The following is a 25,564-nucleotide window of genomic DNA, read 5'->3' on the forward strand; positions in this document are numbered from 1 at the left end:
TTTCAATTATTTAGATATCTCTCCAGGGATGAACGTTGTGAAGAAATTATTATATCAACTGCAAGAGAAATTAATCTCTTTTCAAGGCCTATTTTCACCTGACAAACATTAGAAATCATATTCAGCACATCAGGGATGCCTAGTGCAAGCTACCCCAGGAATGAAAAGTCAGCTACAAGCTTTTAAAACCTGGAGAGTCTGATACCTGTTTATAAGACAAAAGGGTCTTCGGCATCATTTACACTTCTTGTAATATAAGGACGAGTTCAGGGAGACAGATGAGGGGATAAAGAGGGAATGATGGAGAGCAGTGAAGGGGAGGAAAGAAAAAAGGCAGGAGGTAAAAGGGAGGGTGAGAAGGCAGTGGTAGGTGAGAGGGAGGTAAGAGGCATGCAAGAAAAAGCAGAGAGAGAAAAAAGGAAAGGGAAAAGGAATGAGCAGGGAGATAAGAATAAAGAAGTGCAGAAAGGGGGAGAGGATAACAAAGGAAAATCAAGGAAAGGGAGGGAAAAGGAAAGGGAAAGAGTGAGTAAGCTAAAAGAGGAAAGGAGGGAAAAGGAGATTACAGGAAGGAGGACAAAAGAGAGAGAGGAAGAGGAAGAGGGAAGTAGGCAGAGGGAGGGAGAGATTGGGGAAGGAATGCGATATTAAAGCAGGACATAGGGAGGAAAGTGGGAAGAGCAGGTTGGGGAGATGGAAAGGGCAAAGAGGGAGGAAAGCAGGATGAGAAAGGGAAAGGGAAGTGGGAGGACAGGTGGATAGCAAGGATGGGGAGAAGGAGGACAGGGATGGAAAAGGAGAGGGCAGGGAGAAATCAGGCATGGGGAACAAGGGAATGGGCAGGAAATGGAAGGGAAGGGTAAGAGGGAAAATAGGGTTAGGTGGGAAAAGAAGAAAGGGTAGGGAGAAAGGGAAGACAGGAAAATGGAAGAAGGTAAAAGATAGAAGAGAGAGAGAGAGAGAAAGGGAAGGAGGAGGGGAGAAAGTGCAGAGGAAAGCAAGGAAGAGGGAGGTCAAGAGTAGGAAAGGGAGGGAAATGGGAATGGTAGGAAAATGTAGCACAAGGGCGGAGAAGAGAAACAGGGGAGAAGCTAGAGGAGGGAGAATGGAAGGGATGAGGGAATAGTGAAGGGGAGGAAAGGATGAGAAATGGGAGAGAGGAAGAAAAAGAGAAAGAGAAAATATATAGGGAGGAGTGAGGAAGGGGTGATCAGAAAAGGAAAAGGGGAGGGGAAGAGAAGAGGGGAGTAGAGAATGATAGGATGAGGAGGAGGGAGAATGAGGAAGAAAAAAGATTGGAGGATGGAAGAGGAGAGGTAGGCAAAAGGGAAGGACACAGAGAACTGAGCAGGAGGAACGAATAAAAGGGAAATGGGGGGAGGGAATGGCAAAGACATGGTAGAAGTAGAGGGGAGGAGAAAGGGAGTTAAAAAAGAAGTAAAAGGTTGACAGATAGGAAATGATTTGGAGGTAGTAGGAGAGGAGAAGTAGAAGAGTGGGTGAAGAAAACAGGAAAGGTAAAGGATAAAAGAAGGGAGAGGGCAAGGGAAGGGGTAGGAGAGAAAAGGATTTATTTATTTACAAATATTTGTCTTCTACATTCATTACCAAGTATTGGTTGGAGAGGATCACAAAAATGTTGATATACTGAAATCTCATTAAAACACATCACTTAAGAACATTATTAAAAAGAAAAGCTTTCAATTTCTTTCAAAATAATTGATGGTCACTAATTATAAATATAGTCAAAGGAATAGAATTCCACAGAACAGGTGCTACCTGAGAAAAGGCACGCTGAGGACTGAAGTTTGATGGAAGTGCACACCCATCATGATCTTTACTTCTATTATCTGTAAGCTGTTGGCTTACAGATCATAGACATCATTCTGGACAATACATATGGACAAGGGCACTCATAAACAGGACACTCCCAATATAAAATCTGATGCACAAGTGTTACAATTTTAAATTGAATTTGAGATTCAATAGTTAGCCAATGTATCTCTTTCAGTGCTTGAGATATATGGGCGGATAAGGGACAGCCAACGGTCATCCAAGCAGCAACATTCAATGGTATCTGCAATGCCCTCAAATAGCACTTTGGAAGTCCTATATAGAGGACAGGAGGGGGCAGGAGATCGCTCCAGGACCCCTGCTGGATCCTCAGGGACTTTTGGCCAGCTTGGGGGAGTTAGCATGCACTAACTCCCGATAGTGCGCACTAACCTGGCAGAGTTTTTCGGTTCTCCTGAACCATTACAAATTAGGCAATTTTGTTGACATTGCCTTATTTGGGAAAAACAATTGCACATCCCTAGAGATAAGTTTTAAAGGTGGAGGAAGATAGCATTGAAAGGAGAGAGAAAAATAGTAGGGGAAAGGAGAAGGGGATAAGGAGAGAGAGTGTTGGAAAGAGAAGGAGCAAGAGGACAGGGATAGGGGATAGGTAGTGTTGGCAGGAAAGTTGTGGGAGAGGGAGATAGTGCTAGGGAGGAAGGAGGTGAGAAGGGAGAGAGATAGTTTTGAAGGGGGAAGGGGAATAAGATGGGAATAGTGTTGTTAGAGGAGAGAGCCATAGGGATGGAGGGGGAGAGGAAGAGAGAAAGAGAAAGAGGAGTTTGAACCTGAACAAATAATTTTACCCTCCAAAGCCTTAGGTACAAAACTTAGGCCTCATTTACTAAATTTAGAAGAATCCTCATAGAAACAGAATGGGAGTAAAGGCAGGCTCTTAGGTTGTAAGACCTCTGGTACCTGAATGTAATCCATTTTTGAAATACACTAAAGCAGAATAAAAAATAAATATTTATAAAAATAAAATAGGAGAGTGAGGGGGATGGAAAGGGAAGATAGAGATAAGGTTAGAGGGGGAGAGGGGGTGAGGGGGAGAGGGGGAGAGGTGTGGGGGAAAGATAGAAGGGAAGGATCGGGGACAGAGAGAGATATGGTTAGAATGGGAGCAGAGTGAGTGAGATGAGAAAGAGAGAGGGTGATGAGAGTGAGACAGGGGCTGATAGTGCTCTAGGGGGAGGGGAAGGAAAGGGGAGGACGAGGGGAGAGAGATAGAAAAAGAGATTGTATGGAAAGGAGGGAGTGGGAGAAAGATAGTGTTTGAAGGGGAAAGTTTGGGAATGGAAAAGGTGAGAAGGAGGTGAGAAGGAGAGTGTTGGAGGGGAAGGGGAAAGGAGAGAGTAAGACAAAAGATAATATTGAAAGGGGAGGGATAGGGAGGGAGATAGGCTTGAGGAAGTGGGAAAGGGAAGGCAAAATCAGAGATAGTGTAGGAGGGGAGGGGAGGTGGAGAGTGAGGGTTTTGAAGGGGCAAGAAGATATAGAGAGATGGTTGAGGCAGAAAGATAGGCTTGGGGGAGTGGGAAGGGAAGGAAGGAGTTGGAGGGTTATAGTATAGTAAGAGGAAGGTGAGGGAAAGAGAGGGCAAGAGGAGATAGTGTAGGGAGTAGTAATAGTTTGAGGGAAACAGTTTGAATGTGGAGAGGAAGGGGAAAGATAGTGTTTAGAGGAGGATGGGGAGAAGGAAATAGTGTTGAAGAAGGAAGAAGAGATGGCAAGAGGAAACAATAGTATTGAAGTGGTTGGTGAAGGAAAAAAGGGAAATGGGGGAGAGGGTGATAGTTGGGAGAGGGGGAGTGAGGAGTGAATGAGAGGGAGAGAGAGATAGTTTTGGAGAGAGAGAGAGAGAGAAAGGACAGGGTGAGAAGGAGATAGTGTTGGCAGGGCCAAGTAAGAGGAAGGAGAGGTTTAGGGAGATAGTGTTGGAGGGTAGAAGGAGATCGATGGGAGATAATAGATGTGGAGGCAGGAGAGGGTGAAATGGAAAGAGAGAGAGAGAGAGTGCTGAAGGGAACGTATATGGTAAGAGGGAGATAATGTTAGAGAGCTTGGGGAAGCTGGAAGGGGGAAGGAGGGAGGGAGCAAGAATGAGAAAGTATTGGCAGAGGGAGAAAATAGGGGAAAGGAGAGGTGTGAATGAAAGCAAGAGGGAGATACATTTGGAGAGGAGTGGGAAGGAGAGGGGATAAAAAGAGAAAGATATAGAGATAGGGATGGAGGGGAGATAGAGGGTAGGAGTGTGAGGGGTGGGTAGTAGGATGGGGAAGGAAGGGTAACAGAGACATAGGTATGGAGAGGAGAGAGAGAGGGGAAGTGAGATAGGAGGGAAACAGTTTTGAAGGGGCGTGGAAGGAAAAGGGAGATACAGGTAGAAGGAACAAGAGGGGAATAGTATTGGGGTGAGAGAAATAGAGTTGGATATAGAGGGTGAAAGAAAGGCGGAAGAGAGTCAGGGGAAGGGGAAGGAGTGGGGAGATTGTGGTGGAGGGGAAAGAAGAGGGGTGATGGGGAGAGAGAAAAAAGTGATGGATCAGAGGATACCATTTGTAGAGGGAAAGAGTCTTGGAGGGGGAGAGAGAGGCAGATAATGGGCACTGAAAGGAGAGGACAAGGGAGAGGGAGAGAAGAGTTAGTGTTGGAATACAAAAGAAATCTGGGAAGATATTAGTGTTGGAGGGAAATGGGGAAGGAGGGAAGGGGAATTCGGTTTTGGAGGAGGGGAGGAGAGGCAAATGGAAAGAATAGAGGATAAAGCTGGGGAGACGGGGATGGGATATTGTGGGGAGAGATGAAGATAGAGTTGAATGGGGGAGGTGGAAGTAGGAAGGCCGATAGTAGAGGTCATTAGTTTTGGAGGGGGATAGGGGGATAGGTTTGGAGAGGGAAGAGGGAAAGAGGGGAGAGAAGGATATAATGTTAAAAAGGCAGGGAGAAAGAGAGGGAGAGAGGAATATAGCATTGGAGGGGCTGGGGGAAGAGAGGGGAGTAAGGGGGAGACAAATATAGCATTGAAGGGTGAGGGGGATGGGGAAGGGAAGAAAGTGTTTTTCAGGGGAAAGGGAGGGAGATTGTGGACAGGGAAATTGGGTTGGGGAGAGACAAGAGGGAGTAGTAAGAGGGACAGGGAAATAGTCTTGAAGGGGAGGTGGAAGGAGAGGAGAGTTAGTTTTCGAGAGGAGAAGGAAGGAGAGGGGTGAAGAGGGAAAGAGGAAGGGGAGATGGAAAAGGAGATAGTGTTCAAGGGGAGGGGAATGAAATGTGGAGAATGTGAAGGGGTAAGAAAGAGGGATGAAAAGGGAGTGAGGTGAAGGAGAGGAGGAAGAAAAGGGGGTGAAGGGTGGAGGTAGACTGTGAGGAAAGAGATAGAGTTGAAGGCCGGAAGGGGGCTAAGGAAGGGGAAAACAACGAGGGAGATATGAAAGAGGAATAGAAGGGTTGGAGGGGAAGGAGAAGGAAAAGGAAAAGGGGAGCTGAGGGAGAGGGAGATAGCACTGAATGTGTAGGAGAAGGGAAAGACTTAAAAAAATTAGAGATAGCATTGCTACTGGGTCTCCCTGCTGGTATCACAAACATTTTCAAAATCCATGGACCAACAATTCCTGACTGTTGCTATCTTGTGCTGCCAACCAGAAGGAAGAGGTAGCAGCCAGCAAGTGTTCAAAATGCTGGCTGTGCTGCTCCTCTGCCACATCAGAGAGATTGTCTGGGTAGCAGAAGCAACAGCTGCACCACAGCCAGAGATGAAGAAGGTGGCAGACCTGTGCCAGAGCATCACTGCCAAAAGGAAGCCCAGACTGAGGTTGCTGGAAGAGATGCAACCCAGATGCAAAGGGGAAGGAGACTGAGTGGGGAGGGGAAGCCTGCTGCTGGCAGGGGAGAGAAAGGAGATACTGAGGCTGGGTTAGAGAGGAGATGCAGGAGTGCAGGGGAGATTGAGAGGGGAGTGGAAAGATAGAACCAGGGGCGACGCATACGTGGGAGGAGAGAGAGAAAGGGGAGATGCTTGTATGAGGCACAAGGTTTTCTATTTTGTTTGCAAAAATTTTTTTTTTCACATTTTGCAAGTATTCACCTTTTTGACCAATGCTGAATATTGGGCTCTTTTTAGACTCCAAGACCTTTTTTCTGAGTGGCTGTGGCCAAACTATCATCCCTAATGGCAGATGAGAAGTTTGGTTTGAGTATTAGTTTGCACATATCTATACTGAAGCTCGACTGCCACTTTTGTTCTGGAGGCCGTACTTTTGTCAGGACATTGAGAGGATGGAAACCATTCAGGAAAGGGCTGCTAAAAGGATATAGGGCCCGCAACACCGACCTTACAGAGAAAGTCTTAACACATTCAAAATGTAATAGCTGGAGGAAAGGGAGGATATGTTAGAAATAATAAAATATCTGAGGTGATGGAAAGGAAACCCGTACAGTGAAATAACTTAAGCATGCTTGGGATAGATACAGAGGACGGTAGTAAGAATAGGGCTGAGAGGTTGCAATATTGGGGACCAACATCTCTGAAATGACTTTGCGTATCTGAAAAGACATAGGGGTAGATTTTTAAAGGTGCACATGCGCGCCCATGTGCGTACGCTTCCTGGCGCGCACACATGGACGCACCGATTTTATAACATGGAATTTAGATGTAATGAATTGCCTTTTCAAATCCAAGCTCAGGACAAGTAACAGTAAGGTACAATAGGCTCCTTGCCCCAGAAGGCTTACAATCTAAGGGGGTTATTTACTAAAGGTTTATCGCCGGCAGTAGTGTGGCAAATAGCGACACCTTTTACGGTGTCGCTATTTGCTGTGAAAGGCTGCAGCCGGCCACACCACCGCGGTGCGAATGGCTGCGGCCTTTCGCAGGCCCTCCCCCCCTGCCCCCTTTTTTGCAGGATTCATCATTCCGCGAGGAATGATGAATCCTGTCCTAAGATTGTTTTTCCATATTGTATCTATGGCAAGTTTGTACCTGAGGCAATGGAAGGTGAAGTGACTTGCCCAAGGACACAAGAAGGAGATGTGGGATTTTAACCCTTGCTTTCAGCCCTCGTCTCTAATCATTATGCTCTATTGACCATCAGCTTCCTTTGCTTCCCTGGCCCAGAACAATGCTGTAAAAACTAGGGATGTGCATTCGTTTTGAACGAATGTGCAATCTGCAACATATAGGTCTCTATTTGTTGCATTTGTGGGGGTTCCAAAACATATGGCGAACCCCCACGAATGCAATGTATCACTAACGAATAAAACCCCCACCCTCCTGACCCCCCCCAAGATTTGCCAAAAGTCCCCGGTGGTCCAGTGGGGGTCCTGGAGCGATCTCCTGCACTCGGGCCGTTGGTTGCTGGCATTCAAAATGGCGCAGATAGCCTTTGCCCTTACTATATCACAGGGGCTACCGGTGCCATTGGTCGGCCCCTGTCACATGGTAGGAGCACAAGATGGTGCCGGCCATCCATTGCCAGGATCCCTGCTGGACTACCAATGACATTTGGCAAATCTTGGGGGGGGGGGCAAGAGGGTGGGGGGGTTATAGTTAATTAAATTTAAAGGGTTGGGATGGTTTTTTTTTTAAACTTTAATGGGAAGCGAATACCATACGTAACTAATGGACAAATTGGGGTCCTCCGAAAACAGATGTAACGGATTTGGGTCCCGACGAATACGAATACCAAATCGAACTTATCTGTTCCCGGCTGCACATCCCTAGTAAAAACACATAATTGAGCATCTTACCTTTTGTGCATTAAACATAGTTTTAGATATCTACGGATATGTTTCAGAAATCATGTCATAGTCTCTGATGAATGTTTCGTCTGGGATTTAGTTGGGCAGACTGCAGAATCAAAAATCAAGCAATGCTTAACTTTATAATTTAAAAGAAATCCATACTGCATTGCTTAAAGGCAATCTCTGAAAAAACTGGCTGGGCTGAATGAGGATGTTCCTCCCTTACTGCTCACCGTGGAAAAGAAAATTAAAATTCTGTTTTCACCTCAGTATCAGTGACACAAACTCTCATCATTATACAGTAACATAAAACCCTGCAACAAAAAAGTCACTCAACCCATATAGCATGCTTGCCCTACCAAAATGGCACTAACAGCAACAACCCTGTTCTGCCCTCAGTCCACATTTTTTCTTTCTTATGTTGCTAGGCAGACAGAAATCATCTGTTCCAGCTTTAGATATTCTGAATGACTCCCTTCTTAACTTCCAAAACATTTATTCCTCAAACAGTAAATAAGCACTAAAAGATAAAATGAAATCAAGAATAGCTATACAGATTCTCATCTGCTGCAGTTCTGCTGAGGTTTCTTTTGGTAATATTGTAGTAGAAAGCAAGTGGAGGCAGGTGGAGGTGGTAAATGGTCAATGCATCCTATGGGTCTCTGAGACAGAGAGAGGAAGCATTGCATGTTTAGTCCTAGATTCATCATTTTGCGATAAATATAGCAAGAGTAGCGCCTGTGATATTTTCACATTGCAAGCTGTGAAGTCCCTGTACTTGTTTTTATCACATTTTGGGCTGCTGCTGGAGGGAGAGGGAGAGAGAGAGAGAGAGCCTTACCAAAAAGTTAACTATTTATACCACTGTACGAGGGGGCACTAGTAACGCGGGGTGAGATTTGAGGGGGGGGGGTGAGTTGGGTTTTGGGGGATAGTTTAACAAGCACAGTCATACATACGAACAGCACAGTTACCATCAGTGAAAATTTATTGTGATTTGGAGTGATGGAAGGTAAAAGAAGAGTAGATTTGTTCCATGTTCTCTACCCAGCTTGATTGCAGCTAGGTAGAGAGTTCATCAAGCAAGGTAGAGAGAACATAGTACAAATCTACTCTTCTTTCACCTTTCATCACTCCAAATCACAATAAATCTTCACTGAAGGTAACTGTGCTGTTCGTTTGTAGGGATGTGAATCGTTTTTGGACGATTTACAATATCGTTCAATATTTTTTAAATCATCATTAATCGTTAAAGAGAGCGATACAATAGAAATTCCACCGATTTATCATGGAAAAATCGTTAATCGGGTTAGTGCACACTATCGGGAGTTAGGACACAACCTAAAAACCCACCCCAACCCTTTAAAACTGCTCCCTTAGCCTCCACCACCCTCACAACCCCCCAAAAAACATTTTAAAATTACCTGGGGGTCCAGTGGGGGTCCAGGGAGCGTTCTCTCGCACTCAAGCTGTCGGCCGATAAACAAAAAAACCCACCCCGACCCTTTAAAACCGCTCCCTTAGCCTCCACCACCCTCACGACTCCCCCCCAAAATGTTTTAAAATTACCTGGTGGTCCAGTGGGCCCCGGGAGCGATCTCCCGCTCTCGGGCCGTCGGCTGCCACTAATAAAAATGGCGCCGATGGCCCTTTGCCCGTACCATGTGACAGGGTAACCGTGCCATTGGCCGACCCCTGTCACATGGTAGGAGCACTGGATGGCCGGCGCCATTTTTAAACAGTTAAAGCTGACTTGGGAAAGGTAAATGGCCTACAAAATGCTTTGGTTAAGGAAAATCAGATCTTACAACATAAAATTGAGAACCTGGAAAATATTTCAAGGAGCAAAAATATTTGGTGTATCAATTTTCCTAAACTTCCTATGTCAACACCAATGCAACTTTGGCGTAGATACCTAATGGAGGTGCTTAAATTACCTGAAGCAACATTACCTATTATTTCTAAGATATACTACCTCCCTCCACTGAAGAAAGTCAGCAGGGGAAAAAACAATGAGAATATTTTGATACAGGAATTACAACCAGCACAAGCACCAAGTATAAATGTATCTGCGATATTAGAAGATTCTGTGAGTAACCTGGTGAAACCACCAACATTGCTGGTGACTTGTTAGAGTCTGATAAAGACTGGGTATTCAGAAATTAGTTCCTAAATAGATCAGAGGAAGTTTTGGGTTGCAAAGTTCAGATGTTTCTGGATTTGTCTAGGCAATTCCAAAAACGTAGAAGACAATTTTTATTGTTAAAACCTCAACCAGTGCAATTAGAGATGTTTTTCATATTGAAATTTCCTTGTAAATGTTTAGTAAAGCATAGAGGTAATACATGTATATTTACTCAAAAATCTCAGTTAACATCATTCTTAGTAAGTAAAGGTAGACCATTGCTTAGCTCTTCACCAGGTCCTGAATAAATGTGCTCTTGTGGTGGGAATTAGATCTCTCAAGAAAATGTAACTGTCCTATAGTTAAATTACTTGGTAATATATTATATTTCCTGAAGTTATGTAATCTTGGACCATAATGATGGAGGGCTTGTTAGACAGGTATGACAATAAGTCATTTCCTGTAATATGGTTGCTTGAAAAAATGTCTTGTGTCACCTGTATTTCTACTCAAGTAATGTTTTGCTTGATGAATATGCTTGTAAAAGGTATAAACAGTTAATAATAATAATAATAATAATTGACAGTGCCATAAGGAGGTGCCAGTAGGGGGTCTTGCTGATCCAATTCCCTTCTTTTCACCACTAGGATTCTCATCTACATTGGGAGCCTCTTCACTGCATCCAAGAATCTTTGTTATGAGACATTATGTGGTAGAAATAGTGGATAGTATCTGAAAGGTGGTTTCTTTCTGTGACAAGCACCCTGTGAGCAAGCTTTGTGTGTGGGGGACAGAAGACTGTGAGCATTGCAGCCATTGCCGTTCATATGTGTATATGACAAAGGATATACATATATATCTAATACATGAGTAGATTTTCACATGTCCATACACATGGCTATATAGGTGTGTGTGCAACTGTTTGAAAGTTATCCTCTCTGTATATAAGATAAGTTAGGGTAAATTAAACTGAGTTCCTGGGTGGGTGTGCATTAAAGCTAAAATCATGGATTGATAGGTCTCAAGAGAAGGGAAGGCCTCAAACAAGATATTAAGGAAAGAAAGAATATTCAAAGACTTTCAGGGACTTTCTGCATAAGGGACTTTCAATGGAAAATAACAAATAAGTCTTACAGAAATTAGCAAATAAGTTTCATCTGTCAACTGGAAACCTTAATGAAGACTGATTAAAACATCACTGGAAATTAGCCAGCAACCTACAGCATTGCATAAGCATGATAACGCGGGAGACCAAAAGACTCCAAAAGAAGCAGATGTGGGGCCCAGGATAACAACTACTCCATCCTGGTACCAAGAGCCTACCAATCTTCATGGAGTTACTGAGATAGCCCCCACCAATTGCAAATAAGTCAACTAAGGACTCTGTATTTAATAACTTCTTTGAAACCTACCCTTCCCTTGAGGCCTATCAATCCATGATTTTACCTTTAATGCACACCCACTTAGTACCTCAATTTAACTTACTCTGTCTTATCTTATATACAAAGAGGATACATTTCAGTTGTGTACATGCTTATATACACATGTAAATGTATATGTGAAAATCTACTCCTGTATTTTTATATCCTGTGTACATATGATATACACAGGTCTTAAAATACAAATGCACCCTGCAGTATGTGCATTAGGGATGTGAATTGTTTTTTGATGATTTAAAATATCGTCTGATATTTTTTAAATCATCAAAAATCGTTAAAGAGTGAGATACAATAGAAATTCCACTGATTTATCGTGAAAAATCGTTAATCGGGTTTGTGTCCACTAATGGGAGTTATTTGGGGGAGGGCAGGAAAACCGGCACACCAAAACAAACCCTAAACCCACCCCGACCCTTTAAAACTAATCCCTTACCTTCCCCCACCCTCCCAAACCCCCCCAAAATGTTTTAAAATCACCTGGTGGTCCAGTGGAAGTCCCGGGACTGATCGCCCGCTCTCGGGCCATCGGCTGCCACTAATAACAATGGCGCCAATGGCCCTTTGCCCTTACCATGTGAGAGGGTATCCGTGCCATTGGCCGGCCCCTGACACATGGTAGGAGCACTGGATGGCCGGCGCCATCTTTAAAGATGGTGCTGGCCATGCCCATGCCATTTTTAAAGATGGCGCCAGCCATGCCCGCGCCATTTTTAAAAATGGCACCGGCCATCCAGTGCTCCTACCATGTGACAGGGGCTGGCCAATGGCACGGATACCCTGTCACATGGTAAGGGCAAAGGGCATTCGGCGCCATTTTTATTAGAGCAGCTGACGGCCCAAGAGCGGGAGATTGCTCCCCGCGCCCCCACTGGACCACCAGGTAATTTTAAAACATTTTTTGGGGGGTCGGGAGGGTGGGGGAGGGTAAGGGGTCAGTTTTAAAGGGTCAGGGTGGGTTTTTTGTTTATCGGATTGGGCGCAGCCGATAAACAAAAAACCAAATGGGCCGGACGATAAAAATAAGATTTGAATCGGAACTGGAACCGAACCGATTCCGGTTCCGATTCACATCTCTAATGTGCATATTAAAAAAAAAAATGCATGAGTACATATTGCCCTTATCCAGATAAATTCTGACTTATCCAGCCTACTAGTGGCACTTATCCAGATAAGTTCCAATTTATCCAGCTGAATAGTGGCAAAGCCACTAGTATTTATCTGAATTTTTTAAAATGTTACCTATCTGGCAGTGTCAGATAACTGAATAAGTAGTGCTTTTGAAATGTATCCGACTATCTGACTCAGTCAGATACTTAGCATATTAAGACTTATTCAGATAAGTAACAATTTTGCTGCTACTTAGCTGGATAAATCGGAACTTGTCCAGAAAAGTGGACATGCCGCCAGCCTGGCCTGCAGTGGCAGAATCCCTCTTCCCTTCAACCACCACCAGGCTGGCCTCTGGCAGCAGTGGCCCGCAGCAGCCCGCAGCAGTGACCCTCCTCTTTTATGCCTCCATCGGCCTGGGTCAGCAGCTGTGGCAAGGGCAGGCAGGGTGAGGCAGACGCCACAGTGGCATTCTGAGAGGGGCATATTTTGCCACCTCAAAATTCTGCCATCTGAAGTGGCCGCATCACCCTGCCTCATTATAGAACCGCCCCTGTGCATGCGATGGCATGCGCCCAGAGAGGAGGCAATTTTAGAATGCGTGCATGTCATAAAATAGTTTAGGCGTATTTATCTGTGCACCTAATTTTAAGGTTGTGTGTGCAAACAGCAGCATAAGCCAGTTTATGGATACATAACTGCCTGTATTTTACAACAGACCCGCATCCAGCCAAGGACCAATTTCAACAGTTCATTCACCGGTTTGCCTACTGCTCAGCTAGGTCTTACCAACTCCCCTGGTTCTTCAGCTTGCACTCCCTCCAGTTACCCCAGACCCCTCAAACCTCTTAGAAATGTCTGTAACATTTTTTTTAAACTTATACCTCCTCCATAGCAGAAGTAAAGTTCTGCGGTTCTGGACCTGAGCATGTACCCAGGCTCATAGGTGTTGCGCTGGAGGTGGATCCTTGGCCTGGTGGTGCAGGATTGGTACGGCCCTCTGGTTGGACCCAGAGAGTGTCTGCCACCAGGAGGTGGAGCACACGAGGAGACAGAGGCTAGATGGAGCTTCACCAATAACAATCCGGGGTTTCTGCAGGTTGAGCCCTTGGTAACCCGGACCGCCTGGACTTAGGTGGGCCTCAGGTGGTCTCCCAGAGAGGTAGCGGAGGGGTGTGCCCACCATGAGCAAGGGTGCATGGCTGATGCAGAGTGGATGGACTAGACCAGAACTGGAAGCTCCGGAGACCTCAGGGAGGTAACAGTTCAGGAAGGTTCTCTGGGTGAGGCAGGCAGCGCCTGTGGGTCTAGTCAGATGGAAGCCGCTGTTAGTTTCCAAGCAGGTTGGTCTGATAGTCACAGTAGGCCAGAAGAGTGCACAAGTGAAGCCCAAGGGTCAAAGCCAGAGTATCAGTCCAGGAGTAGTCAGTCAAACCAGGGGTCAATACCAGAGTCAGTCTGAGCGTAGTCAATGCAAGGTAGGGTCGGTTCCAGGCAGCAGACAAGACAATGGTCAGGCAGGCAGTGGTCAGTACCAGAGGTCAGTCCGAAGAGGTACTACCTGAGAAGGATCAGGAACACAAGGAGACATTGGGAAGAAGGAGACTCTGGAAGAAGGAGACGCTGGAACAAGGAGATGCTGGAACAAGGAGATGCTGGAACAAGGAGACACTGGAAAAAGAGAACACTGGAACACAAGAAGGTAAACTAGTACACCAACGGTGTCGACCCGATTGCCAAGGCGAGGTCCTGGGGACAGGGCCTCGCTTTAAATAGGGTTAAGCGGTGATGTCATCACCGCATCTTGTTTGGTTTTCCCGCGCTCTGCCCTTTAAATACAGAGATATCGACCACGTGCGCGCGCCTAGTGGCGGGGCCAAGACGGCCGAAGACGTGGAGCCCTGGCAGGAGCTGCACTGCAATACCTGGAGCGAGGAAGGAGATGATGCAGGCTGCGGTGAGCATTGGGGATGCCGGGAGCTAGCGGCAGTGGCAAGGCCAGCACTTGTCGAGGCACCCACACGGCCGGGACACGCAACAATAGGTATTTGTGCGCACATCTCTTGCCCCACCCTGGAATGCCCGAGCCCTGCCCACACCATGCCCTTTTTTTTGCTGATGCAACAAATTCACTCATCGGCATTTGTGCGCCTATCTGCCCAATTTCAGCATGAGTCCAGCTTTTAAAATTCACCTTTAACTCATCATTTTAGTAAACCTTTGCACATTGTAAACTACGTGCAAACATTTAGATTTGCAAAGAGTTAAAAGTGCAATGTGATTTTGCAAAAGGAGCTTCATGTGAAAAACTGCAAAATGCCAAGTCTGGCAGTTTTGCATGTTGGGGGTGTTCTTTGCATTTTTTCACACAACATTTACTTTTGCAACATCAGAAACTAAGTCAGCTGGTTGAAAACATCATTTTGCTTACATCTGCATCTTATTACTGTAGTCCATCAGAAGAAAATGCAGAAGCCTGCCCTCCACTAGTTAATTCCTTTCAGTAAAACATGCACAGAGAAGTAATTAATTAAGAGATAAATAATCAACAGTGGGTGCATTGGTGCAAACTCTGCAAGTATTTTTACCCATGTGGTTTGCTCCAATAATCATGGCAATACTATGCCATTAATTTTTGCTTTGATTATTGCCTAAGGAAAAGATAACACAGAAATATATATCTGTTTTCACTGCACTTAATTGTTTGCATAAATCTAGGCATATAGTTTTCTATACTCAAAAGTACATATTCCATTCCATTCTCCACCCTCCCCCTGCCCCTGGGAATGTCTTCATAATATGCAGATAAAAGTACACATGTTGTAGAACAACGCCTGTATTTTTAACTGCATATATGGTAGACAATTGCATTTTTACCCGTAGGAATATTTTTTATTATATATGTTCTAATTCAGTGGTTCCCAACCCTGTCCTGGGGACCCCCTCAGGGTTTTCAGGATATGCACAATGAATATGCATGAGAAAAAATGTACATGTTATGGATATTCATTGTGCATATCCTGAAAACCTGACTGGCTGGGGGGTCCCCAGGACAGGGTTGGAAACCACTGCTCTAATTGAAAGCTTTCACTGTGATAGTCTCATCTTTACAAGCTTTTCATTTTTTTAGCACCCTTGTCAAATTGAGGTCTATTCAGTGATCTTCATTTCTGATAAAGAAGACAAGTTCAAGTAATTCTATATACAGGACTTTAAAAGGAAATGGATAATGTATTATCCTATAGTAATGTGTTTTTGTTTGAAATGACATTGTCTATATCACTTCATTTTGTTTAAATGAAACAATAGAATAAAAGCAAACTTTTTTTTTACTTTTCTGTTTTTAGTGCACACTGTTAGGGATGTACACACTCAATTGTTTTGTTTTCATTTTGTACATTTGTTTTCAGGTTTTTCATTTTCGAGGTTTAACATTTTTCCTTTTGTTGTGTGTCTTTCATTTGTGGCAAAATATGCACACAATTTGCTGAAAATTATTTTTACAAATTTTGAGGTTTTTTGGTTTCCTTCAGTTTTCTTGGAACTAAATGTAAATTGACTCATTTGTCCAGTTTTCCACTATTGTTTCAAATGAATGCACATTCTTATGCACTATTTCTAATGTGTAAACACTGTAGTGTATGCTATTCAGAAATAGTATACACTATTTCCTTTAAACTCCGATTTCCATGTCAATGTATAATTAAGAGAGGAGAAGAGTGCTTCATATTTTTTACTCCGGAACAGTTAAAAGAATTTGTTGAAGCCAGGAAGCCTATCACCTCTATCCCTTAGATAGAAATATATTGTACTGGAATGCTGTGCTTTTGCCTTTTTCTTGCATTTTTTTTTTGTATTTGAAGATGTTCCCTATAATTTCGTCTAAACCCCTTAGTAGTGGGGAAAATTAAACCTAAAAGTGTAATGAGATTTTGTAGTGATAATTTATATATACATTTCACTATTGTATTTTTTTTTCTTCTTGAATATTTCCTGTTTTTTGTAATTTGTTTTGGAATAATGATTAAGACTGTAAACCCACATTTATCTTTCTGTAAGCAAAATTTGCATTTTGTTTCTAATAGTTAAAAGCACATAAAGAATTAAAAAAAAATCAAAATCACAGAGCATATAGAAAGACATGGTTTAATAGAATACAGTCAGCATGGATTTACCCAAGGGAAGTCTTGCTTCACAAATCTGCTACACTTTTTTGAAGGGGTTAATAAACATATGGATAAAGGAGAGCCAGTAGATATAGGAACGGATTTTAAAAGGGTTACGTGCGTAATATACGCGCGTAACCCTTTAAAACCCCTCCTGCGCGTGCCGAGCCTATTTTGCATAGGCTTGGCGACGCGCGCAAGCCCCAGGATGCGCTGGGGCTTGAAAAAATGGGTGGGGTGTGGGCGTTGCAGGGCGGGGTGTGGGCATCGCCAGAGGCCTCATCACTGTCACTGGGCCTGGGGATCGAATGTCGGCACTGGCCTGGCTCAACGCGTTTTAGAACAACGGAGGAGTTTAGAGACCTTGTCGACCTCTCTCGACTCAGTGAATGCTCGTCTGGACTTTCAGGCCATGGAATTGACGATGCTTAAGTCCTCCCCTAGCCTGAGTCAGAAGCTTCAAGATTTCCAGACAACTCTAGAGCTGGTAATAGCGGACCTCAACTGTCTTGCCGCTCAACAAAATCTCTTGATCCAATTCAAATCTCCATGTCCGGCATCTCCCTCGCTGGATCCTGATTCAGACCAGTTCGCCATTCCATTACTGGCGCCACTGCACTATGCTGGGGACCCTAAGCGGTGCTGGGGATTTTTGAACCAATGCTATATGCACTTTTCCCTATGACCAGCCTTCTTTCCTATGGATTCCGTTAAAACAACTTTTATCCTTTCCTTGTTGGATGACAAGGCTTTGGCATGGGCCTCTCCTTTATGGAGCATGGTGATCCCATACTCTCAAATCTGTCACACTTCGTTTCTGAATTCAAACAGATCTTCGAGGAACCATTATGGGTTCAGACCTTCATCTAAGACAAGGCTCCCGTCCTTTAAAAGACTATGCTATTGAGTTCCAAACTCTTGCCACGGAATTAGACTGGCATGGGAGCTGTCTCTATACCTTGCTCCTAGAAGGCTTGGCACTCCAAATCAAGGACGAACTCACAGCTCGCGAACTTCCTACTTCTCTTGATGGGATTATAGATCTCGCGGGCAGGATCGATCGGAGACTGCATGAGCACTCTCGAGAGAACCACGCCACTTTGCGAGGTTGCATAAAGGATTCTCTTGTCGTCAATGAAGATTATCCCTTGCCCTCCGAGGGGCCGATACTACCGGGTCATGTTCATCTCACTGCAACTGAGAGCTCCCGTTGCCATCAGTTGGGACTCTGCGCCTATTGTGGAAACTCTTCACACTTACTGGCACAATGTCCAGAGAGAAAGAAGACAACTGCTCATCGAGAGGCTACCGAGACAGTAACTCGGCCTTACTTCCGCTTCACCCCTGTTTTCGTTGTCCGTCCTTCTGGATCTCCCCTTGGGCGGTATTTCCACTCAAGCGCTAGTAGATTCCGGCGCCGGTGGAAACTTTATTCAACAAGATCTTGTCGAGCAATACCAACTACATACATGTCCAGTGACTCCTCTTGTGATCCTCTCCTCTGTACACGGGGACCCTCTCCCCGGACAGGTGACTCAAGTAACACAACCACTTCCTATGAAGATTGGTCCGACCATGTGGAATTCATGTCCTTCTACATCCTTCCTATGACCATAAGTCCAGTGATCCTAGAGCTGCCATGGCTATGGAAGCATCAGACATACTTCGATTGGGCCTTGTCTGAGCTGATTCAATGGGGTCCGCAGTGTACCAATGCTTGTATGGAACCCCTAAGACCTTTGAGTTGCTTGACCATGGCCACTGCACTGTCCCACCCTACTACTCTCTGAAAAAAATCTCAAGGAACTCAGACTAGTTCACTTCCCCTTGGAGAAACTGTCTTGAAGGTCATCTATATTCAAGTATGGGAGCAGTTGGAGCAAAAGACTGTGGAACATCAGGCTCTCATAAAGAAGCACAAACAAGCCACAAGAGGATTTGTATCTGTACTCGCCTATAAAGAATTGGAAATCCAGGAGTTATATGCAGCTGGGTGGCTGAAGGAGGCAGGGGAACATCACGTAGGATTTTCCTCTACATTCCCTAAACCTTCTACCTTCCCTCAGGATAGTGTTGAGATATGCACATCTCAACCTCCAGCCAGACTTCAGACTTTCCATTCCAAGGAACAGCAGATTCACCAACTCTTTAACCCCACTTTTTCTCATGAGATGGGCCCTGAGGAGGGGATACTGTTGCACCACTTGGTTCTGCTCATCGCTGCCGAGCTTGCTCACCTTCCAGCCAGCCGGACTTCCTGCTTTTTTGGAGGAGGGCAGAGCACCTTCCAAGACTTTGCAGTGCCTTGTGGCCGAACCTGCTGGTGGGAGGCCTGGATCCACGGCCAGAACGCCACTGTCTCATTGAGCCCCGCCTCCTGGACATCCCTACATGCGCACATGCACCATTGCAGGAGGTTTAAAAGGACCAGGGCGGGAAGCCCTGAGCCTGCCCCGTGGATGATGTCATCCAAAGAGGGCTTTTTAAAGCCTCTTCTGTCTTCCACTCCTTAAGTTAGCAAAGGAGTTCTCTTCTGCAGGAGTTACTTCTATTTTTGGGCTTCCTTCTTCCCAGTTTCTCTCCTCTGCAGGACATCGGTTGCTACTCTCTTCATACTATTGGGTAATCCTGGATTTCTCTCCATCATCAGGGTTCTCTTGCTTCTACTTTTGTTTTTGTTTATCGTTAAAAGTATCGTTAAAAGTATCGTTAAAACTTTTTAAAAGTATCATTAAAAGTTTATCGTTAAAAGTAACCCCTTAGCTTCCTCCACCCTCCTGACCCCCCCAAAAACGTTTTACAGGTACCTGGTGGTCCAGTGGGGGTCCCGGGAGCAATCTCCTGTGATCTCCTGCGATCTCCCGCTCCGGGCCATCCTCCCGCTCCCGGGCCATCGGCTGCCACTAATCAAAATGGCACCAATGGCCCTTTGCCCTTACCATGTGACAGGGTATCCGTGCCATTGGCCGGATCCTGTCACATGGTAGGAGCACTGGATGGCCGGCGCCATCTTGTGCTCCTACCAATTGACAGGGGCTGACCAATGGCACCGATAGCCCTTGTGACATAGTAAGGGCAAAGGCTACCGGAGCCATTGGTCAGCCTCTGTCACATGGTAGGAACACAAGATGGCGCCGGCTATCCAGTGCTCCTACCATGTGACAGGATCCGGCCAATGGCATGGATACCCTGTCATATGGTAAGGGCAAAGGGCCATCGGCGCCATTTTGATTAGTGGCAGCCGACGGCCCGGGAACGGGAGGACGACCCGGAGTGGGAGATCGCTCCCGGGCCATCCTTTGACAATGTGGTAAAGGAACACTCATAGACAAGACAGACATCGAGTCCACATTCCAGTTGCTTCCTGTCAACCCCAACAGCTTTCCTTTACTGGGATTAATTTTCAAAAATCTGTACTACTTTGACAAGTGCATGCCCATTGGGTGCTCCATACCAGGCGCATTCTTCGAACTGCTCAGCTCATTCCTGCATTGGGCTACCTCTTAGAAAGTAGGGATCCAGAACATAATACATTATTTAGACAACGTCTTGTACGTGGAACCATCCGATTCATCAGCATGTACATGCTTGTTACTAGAGTTCAGCAATCTAGCGGTCAAATTCATCTGCCTTTAGCCCTGACAAAACAGAAGTCGCCTCTAAGGTCATCAAGTCGTTAGGTATAGAGTTAGACTCCAACACAATGATATCTCAATTGCCCCTAGAAAAAGCTGCAGAACACTCAGAACATACTCAGTCTTCCACCGGATGCCAAAAAAAAAAAAAAAGGGAGAGTATTACTTCGACAAGTGCATGCAGATGGGGGGTGCGGTACCATGCGCAGTCTTTGAAACATTCAGTTCATTTCTCCATTGGTTGACAGCACAGCTAGCAGGGCTGGACAGCATGGTGCATTACCTCGATGATTTCCTCTCATCTTCCCCAAGAACTCTGCTGCTTGCTCAAGACTGTTCTAGACTATTGTCTGCATTCCACGCACTAGCATCCAAGTTTGGAGTCCCCATAGCATATGACAAAACGGAAGGGCCCAGCACTCCAATCAAATTCTTGGGTATCAAACTTGACTCCAACAAAATTGAATCCAGATTACCACAAGTCAAACTTTGCGACACACAGAGCAGGTTGAAGCAGGCGATGACAGTGAAAAAAGATGACGTGGATCGATATGCAGTTGCTAATAGGCATCCTGAACTTTGCATGTTGAGTGATATCCATGGATAGAACCTTCTTGAGGACGTTAACTGCAAGCACAGTCAGCATCTCTGGCCCAAAACATCACGTTAGGGTCATACAGGCAGTGAAGGAGGACTTGGAACTGTGGTCATCCTTCCTCAAGGATGATACATTACAGGAGGACCTTGCAAGACTGGAAGATTGGGCATCCAAATGGCAGATGAAATTTAATGTGGACAAGTGCAAGGTGTTGCATATAGGGAAAAATAACCCTTGCTGTAGTTACACGATTTTAGGATCCATATTAGGAGCTACCACCCAGGAAAAAGATCTAGGCATCATAATGGATAATGCTTTAAAATCATCGGCTCAGTGTGCTGCAGCAGTCAAAAAAGCAAATAGAATGTTAGGAATTATTAGGAAGGGAATGGTTAATAGAACGTAAAATGTCATAATGCCTCTGTATCACTCCATGGTGAGACCGCACCTTGAATACTGTGTACAATTCTGGTCGCCACATCTCAAAAAAGATATAGTTGCGATGGAGAAGGTACAGAGAATGGCAACCAAAATGATAAAGGGGATGGAACAGCTACCCTATGAGGAAAGGCTGTAGAGGTTGGGGCTGTTCAGCTTGGAGAAGAGATGGCTGAGGGGGGATATAATAGAGGTCTTTAAGATCATGAGAGGTCTTGAACGAGTAGATGTGACTCGGTTATTTACACTTTTGAATAATAGAAGGACTAGGGGGCACTCCATGAAGTTAGCAAGTAACACATTTAAGACTAATCGGAGAAAATTCTTTTTCACTCAACGCACAATAAAGCTCTGGAATTTTTTGCCAGAGGAGGTGGTTAGTGCAGTTAGTGTAGCTGGGTTCAAAAACTTTTTGGATAAGTTCTTGGAGGAGAAGTCCATTAATGGCTATTAATCAATTATACTTAGGGAATAGCCACTGCTATTAATTGCATCAGTAGCATGGGTTCTTCTTAGTTTTTGGGTAATTGCCAGGTTCTTGTGGCCTGGTTTTGGCCTCTGTTGGAAACAGGATGCTGGGCTTGATGGACCCTTGGTCTGACACAGCATGGCAATTTCTTATGTTCTTATGTTCTTATGTCAAGGGAACATCTGTGTGGCAGGACACCCCAACCTCAAATCTGGACCTGGGTATCTACTCTGATGCATCCAGAGGCTGGCGTTTTTGGTCTATACTGGCAGGGCTCCTGGGCCACAGAACAGTGGCCCCAGGAGTGGGTACAAGCTGGCTTAACACGCAATATTACTATCCTCGAGCTCTTTCCCATTTGGGCTGCGCTTATCATCTGGGGAAATAAGTTGCAAAAAAAAACCCCATAATCTTTTGTTTGACAACAATCGGCCAAATGTTAAAGGGTGGATGAGTTGCTAAGTGAAGTGATATTAGCTAGTCTGCCATTAAATATGACCATATGGGTGCACCATGCCCCAGGCATGCACAATAGCATTGCCGATGCCTTGTCAAGTGCTAATGACAAGGAAGGCACAGCAGTACCCAAGAGATTGTGGAGCATTGGGATGACACCACAAGGGATCTGCTGAAGCAATCTGTCGCCCTTTCCACATGGATGGCATAGAGCAGAGCTAAACAGAGTTGTAAAGAGAGCGGTAAATCAAGGGGGGTAGTGACGAACCAACTGGCAGGATTTGCCTTTTCTCGAAAGCATAGGGTGGGGCAACCCAAGAAGGAGTATCCTCGTTAAGAAAATTCTGGTGGGTTGGGCCAGAAATACAGGACTTGTCATGGATACACGTAAGCCAATCGCGTCTGCACCTCATATTTATAACTTTACACAGCTGTGGTTGGTATTATCAACCATATATAAATCCCAATGTGAAGTCAAATTATTTAGGTCCGCATTTTCACTGGCCTTTTTTGGAGCTCTGCAAATCAGCGAAATGGTGGCTGCGTCAAAACGGAAAGTGGCCTACAGAGGCATACTATTACAGAACAATACAGTATTGGAGCAAGTAGCCCAAATCATCATACAGAGGTTGAAAACTGACTAAGTGCCAAATGATATTTGAAGTGGACCAATACCCTGATGACATGCCCTGTTCAAAATTTGAAGACATACTTGTCTGTACGCCCACCAGGCGGTAGACTTTTGCTGATCCACGACAACCATACCCCACTCACCAAATATCAATTTTCAGCTGTTCTCAACTTGGCAATAAAAAAATAAAATAGCGCATAATTCTAAGGAGTTCGGTACCCACTCTTTCAGGAAAGGCGCGGCCACCAGTGCGGCTCAAGCAGCTCTAAACATAGACACCATACAAAAAATTGGAAGATGGAAGTCTGATGCTGCCTACACTTATATCAGGCCAAGCGCTGAGGGAAAACATAACCTCACTTATCGACCTCTTTTTCAGAGACATCACAATGGCAAAGGTTTGTCTGGATTATTGGACTCTCCTTGTTCACTGGGCAGCTGGGAGGGTGCGGTGTCACTCCTGTGGGACCCACTTGGATTTAGCTACAGAACAAGTTTACATCATATGGATTGGTCATAAAGGGACCAGCTTCTCCTGATAATGCAGCACAAGAAGGATACCTCGGTGGCAATAACCTGAGAGCTTTGTCGCCTGTACAACTAATAAGGCGAATGAAGCATGAATGGAGCGAACTGGTTTCTAGGGTCCTCACCTTGAGCCTTTTCTTGTCAGATATCATACATAGGTTACAATGGAGAGATAATAATAAGTTATAAAAAAGAGGTTGCAAAAAAGTGAACCTGCAAGACAGGCAGTGGGCCATCAGGTTGGGGGGGGGGGGGGGGGGCGGCACTTATGCCACGACTAGGCCAAGGTCACATGCGAAGGGTTATACAGGACCGATTGAATACACTTATCTGACAGTGGTAACGACCTTTTAAATAATTCCATTCAGGAGGCCATTGAATCCATATTTGGTTGAGGAGACCGCAGCTGTTGGGGGGGGGGGGGGGGGGGCATGAGGCAAGTGCTACTACCTCATGCTGGTGGTGGGTACACGAGCCAGGGCCAGATTTGGTTGGTCTGTGGTAGGGGCCCCCTTGCTAGCATGAGCAAAGCGGGGGGCCGGATGAGGGGAACACCTTTCTTGGAGATACGGCTGGCTGCACCCGGTACTATTACTTATATATACAATTATTGGCTCTTGCATCTCATATACTGTTCCAGTTTGGTCAATTATTAATAGTTCAATAAAGCTGCAGCCTCTGCAACTTGTATTTGTAGCTTTACATGATTGTATGACCACATGTTAAATATCTGGGATGAAGGAGGAAGTGACGTCACCCGAGGCGCATGGACGGGTAGTCTCCTAGCTCCGTGTAGCTGCGGGGAATAAATGCATTAAAAATTTAGTGAAACGACCCGCAAAACTGCCCCGACGCGGTCCCAGACGCAGGGAAACAGGATGACCACTCGGCGCAAGACTGTGGACCTCTCCGAATTTTCTTACGGGGGGAATGCCGTGCGACCGCCCGCAGAGCCGATGGAGGAGGAAGACAATATGGCGGACGGCACGGCGCGAATATCGGGGCCGATAGCGGAGGCACGTGGCAGTAATGGCGCTGAAGGGCCCGAAATTAAAGCCTGGCTATAGGAGGTAAAGCAGGAAATTATCCAAACCTTAAAGCTTGAAATTAAAGAGAGCATCGGGGCGCTGCGGACTGAGGTGGAAGATCTGGGGGAAAGGCTGCACGTGGTGGAGCAGAGCGCAGATGACCAGGCCATAACCATCCTGCAGCACTCCAAGGAGATTCAGCTCCTCCAGCAGGCTAGGGAAGATATGCTCAATAAAATGGAAGACCTAGAGAATAGGCAGCGGAGATGCAATATATGTATCAGGGGGATCCCAGAACAAGAGGGGACTACGGATTATGCAGAGCTGGTGCAGGAAATTTGCAAGGCAGTGCTCAGCATGGAGGCCCAGGAACCCTATGCTCGGACTATCGCAATTGAAAGAGCGCATCGCACTCTAGGTAAGCCCGCCCCTAATAAACCTAGAGATATCATCGCCTGCCTGCACAATTTTGCAGTAAAGGAGCTTATCATGGCTAAGGCACGCACGCTTCGCCAGATAAAGTGGCGGGGGGAGACTATTCAGTTATTTAATGATCTTTCCTCCGTAACCCTGCAGAAGCGCAGGGAGATGAAACCTGTTACGGATACCCTACGGGCTAAAAATGTGCGTTATCGATGGTTATATCCGTTCGGAATATTATTCACAATCAGTGGGGACACTTGTGTGGCTCGACAGCCAGTGGAGGCAGAAAAGTTCCTACGACAGCGTGGAATAGAGATCAAAGGATCCGAAGCTGGAATACAAGCTGGACGAGCCGGGCTGGGCCCCCGCTGGCAACGAGCGGGAAAAGGAGGAAAGCGACTACGCAGACAGGATGGTGTCAAAGAAGGTCATGGGACCCCTGCAGATTGACTGACCTAACGGACTAGAGCTGCTAGGCTCTGGTCGGGTGTGAGTTTAAATGGCTGGTGATCCCCGCTGCGGATGGTCTAATGTGACATTAGTGGGCTTAGTTACTGCCAGGTTATCCATCCCGCAGCATGGGGGAGCATAAGCTCACCTGTTGAGTATGTACGCACTGTGATAGGAGGGGGGAGGGGTAGGGAGAGGGACGTTTCTATGCAGCAGTTGTAAGTTATATAGTTCTCAAGTGGTTTGGCATACGCCACACGGGATGATGTTCTTTCTCCTTTGTGTTGGGGGTGAGGATGTACACCTCACTAAGCATGGCTGGGGATGGAGGGTGGGGGGTGGGGAGGGAGGGACGTAGGGGGGGACATGAGGCACGATTGTATAATTCATTGCGGAGAGTAGTAAGGGGGGCGGACGACACAGAGGAGGGAAGGATCACTGGCAGCCAGTTCTTCTTTTTTGATGAGTATGGCTGACCTTCGTCTTATATCCC

Source organism: Rhinatrema bivittatum, chromosome 2, assembly GCF_901001135.1.
Source record: "Rhinatrema bivittatum chromosome 2, aRhiBiv1.1, whole genome shotgun sequence".
Taxonomy (NCBI): Eukaryota; Metazoa; Chordata; class Amphibia; order Gymnophiona; family Rhinatrematidae; genus Rhinatrema; species Rhinatrema bivittatum.